The 3,383-nt window shown below is 35.6% G+C and overlaps 1 long non-coding RNA gene across 1 annotated transcript; it reads right to left on the bottom strand.

The window, feature by feature from the left end:
- Nucleotides 1-221: 221 nt before the first annotated feature.
- LOC133718317 (uncharacterized) lies at nt 222-3,174 on the bottom strand. The gene is made up of 3 exons (XR_009850243.1): nt 2,772-3,174; nt 2,565-2,611; nt 222-507 (listed from the first exon to the last, which is right to left on the bottom strand). It is a non-coding gene; the product is annotated as an uncharacterized LOC133718317 (long non-coding RNA).
- Between the last annotated feature and the right edge of the window lie 209 nt (nt 3,175-3,383).

The raw sequence follows: 3,383 nt of genomic DNA, 5'->3' as shown, positions 1-3,383 counted from the left end.
AATTAGCAGCTTAGTTAGTTAATTAGCTGAGTCGTATATATAGCATGAGAGACTCATTATCTTGTAATCAAGCTTTGAGTGGAAATACAGACGGTGTTAGTTGCTCTCTCTCTCTCTCTCTCACACAAATATCTTTTCCTCTCTTCGTTTTCGTCTTCGTCTCCACGAAACCCTAGCTCGGTTTGGATGCCATGGCTAACAAGAAGGACATATACAGGAACTCTGGAACAAATGTGTCAAGTAAAGTCGAAATGACGTGGAAGCAAACACTCAGGATGTTGATAAATTGGTTCATTTAACCAAAAGGACATCTCATTGAAATACACTAAAAGTCGTCAATAGACCACAGTATGTTCACCATCCAAATCCTAGCAGCTTGTATTTCAATTAATAACATAACAAAAACTGCATGTATAGCCGTTCAATAATACATGAGTAATGACTCCCTCTGATCCATTCAATCCAGTGCGCCTGTCAGTCTCAATTGTCAAGTTACAGGTGCAGAACCTGAGAGAAGGAAAAAAAACATCTGTCAAGAATTTCCACTAAAACAGTGGCATTGATAGCGAGCAAGTTAGGAAAAACAAAACGGTTCAGCAATATGCAAAACATATTTAGAAGCAATACCATATCCATGTCAGCAGAATTTCCTAATACCACTTGTTACATTGACATATTATATGTATATAACAGGTCCTGGAACATTGATATACCAGACACATGCTTTGGACAAAATTAAACATCTTTAAAGGTCCAAGTACAGTGGCAACTCAAAAATCTGATACTTGAGTTTTTCAAGTAGTTGCACATTATGCCTCCATTAGTATGTTCATCATAATTAAAAAGGTAAACATCCATAACCACAAAATTAAACTTGGTCAATAACCCCAACCAAAAAATAAAGATTTATCATTCATCCATACTACATCCAAAGCATTTTTTTTTTTTTTTTTTTTAAATTTGTTCATCATTTGTTGCTTTTAAGCTAAATGAAATGTTGGACTACCACCACTACATGTTATCAACCATACAGATATTTAATAATTACAGCAGTTAGCCTGGCTTTTTTCTCACTCTGCCTATTTTGTCTATGGCAACTCTTCTTCAATTTGTGTTAGAGTGAATGACTAGTGCAGTAGTACTAGTACCATACCTCAGGAAAGTACATCTACAATCACCTTCTTAATCAGATTTACTTCGTGTAAATAAGAAAAAATTTATACTGGCTAATCTAACACTCTTTTTTCTTTAAGTCAACAATCAATTTATATAGGCAGATTTTTAGTTCCTCCATTTGGAGAAATATGGATCAAGTTTATTAGTAGAGAAGGCAGTAGGCATGACAATAATTTATGCTGCATGATAAAGATATATCCCGATATTATGTTGAGCAGTTGCTGGACAGTGGAGTCTATTTAGAATTGGAAGTCCTCCAAAGTGTAAGACAAAACACCCTTAAAGCATGGAGTGGTAGAGAGTTACATATACATGACAGGCAAAGTGTTTGTTTCCGTTTTCTTTGCTCATGTTCCATAAAAACTTTGACAATATCTTGATGAACAAGTCAGAATTACTGATTTATGTGTTCTAATTCTAGGTCAAAAGACTATAAAGTGTACATACTGTGATTTGTAGAGATGTTTTTCCTATATGAGAAATTCTTTTGGGCCTGGAAACAAAGAGCAGCTCCAGGGAACAAGTAGAAGATCAGAACTCAACGAAAAAGATAAAACCAAGAAAAATGAAGATGAACACCAAGACAGCCATCATCAAGTTTGAGTCTTCGGTCAATACAATTCAACTCCAATCACAATGATAAGACTCAATGATGTGTATGCAAGCTTCAACTGTATAACCGAACATAAGCTCTTTGAAGTATTGGATCTACTGCTACATGTATGACTGAGATCACCTTGTATCTAGTTGACATAGGGAGCTGTCTAAGCAACATATTAGTAGAAGTTAAAATTGAGAAAATGTATGGAAGTTACAATAGAGAGCCTGATTTTTCGCTGACAATTCTTTTTCTTCTCTTTTAACTTGTATCCATTTCTTTTGTTACTGCGAATGAAAGGTTAAGTTCAGCTAGCAAGACCACAGCAGAGGAGATCATTTTCTAACCACAGATAATTACAATTAGAGAGAGGTCAAGTCTTAGAGTAGAAGTCTTCTTCAAGCTTAACTTGAGAAAACCTTTTACCTCAGGACATGTATAAAAAACCTATTGTAATTGGTATTTTAAGGTTAATCTCACTGCTATCTTAAATGTACTATTCCACCTTTTTGAGAAATGAAGGTGATCAAGAATTTGAATCCATCGTGTTTGTTTAGGGCGATAATTTACTGCTTGTAAACAAGAAATAGTTAAGCAATTAAGAGTTTGAACATCAATGTAGACGAGTAGGGAGACAATGTAAACATCGTGTTTGCCATCTTAAGAGTTTGAACAACAATGTAAACAAGTAGGGAGATTTTGTTGATGACAAAAAAAAAAAAAAAAAAATACCAACAACATAATGCAGTAATGAAATGATACAGGCCGGTAATTGTGTTAGATTACATACCCCTAAAGCACTTCAAATACTTCTTCATGAATCTAATAAACCCAAAGCTGCAAGATAACAAATTGTGGGATTATATCTTTGCTCAGGTTCCATAAAAAACTGAGACAATATCTTGACAGCATGATCACAAAAATCAAAACGTTATGGGTTTCAATGAGCATATGCAACTAAACGCCTACATTCAATCATCAAGCAAGTAATTCTTACTTTTGATTGTGCGTCAGTTGGAGAGGTGCAATGGAAGTTGTTGGTGGGCTGTGATAATGGCAGGGAGCCGGTCCTCGAGCTTTCGTTGGAGGAGAGTGCACAAATATTGCTCCAACATCACTGGAATCACCATACCCGGTAGCTAATCGTCGGTTGCTCATCGTTTTGTGCTGATCGTTTAGGGTTTCGCGTGGAGGGGACAGAAACAAACTCAGATCATCCTCTTCGTTCCCAAGGAGTTCAACTCATGGCTTTTTTATTTATTTTTTTAATCTGAAACAAACATGGAAAGAGACCTTGAAATCTGACACAATATTTATGAGGTAAAATAGAAAAGAAAGTGTTAGCCAAAAAAAAGAAAAGAAAAGAAAAAAAGTGTCTTATCGGGGACACGTGGACACGTGTGAGATTTGATTGACGGATAATATTGCCCAGTACGACGTCTTCCATGACACAGAGCATGTAACTGCAACTACCACACGTGCATTTTTTTTTATTATTATTATTATTATTTTTTAATGATGCTATAATGATGACAGACGTCCTCCGTCCTTCGGGGCCTGTAATCTTTTGGGTATTTCAGATTTGGGCTGAATTAAATATGAATTGGGC

The sequence above is a fragment of the Rosa rugosa genome, chromosome 6, assembly GCF_958449725.1.
Source record: "Rosa rugosa chromosome 6, drRosRugo1.1, whole genome shotgun sequence".
NCBI classification, from domain to species: domain Eukaryota; kingdom Viridiplantae; phylum Streptophyta; class Magnoliopsida; order Rosales; family Rosaceae; genus Rosa; species Rosa rugosa.
Note: the sequence above shows the minus strand (reverse complement) of the source record. Positions and strands in the feature narration are given on the sequence as shown.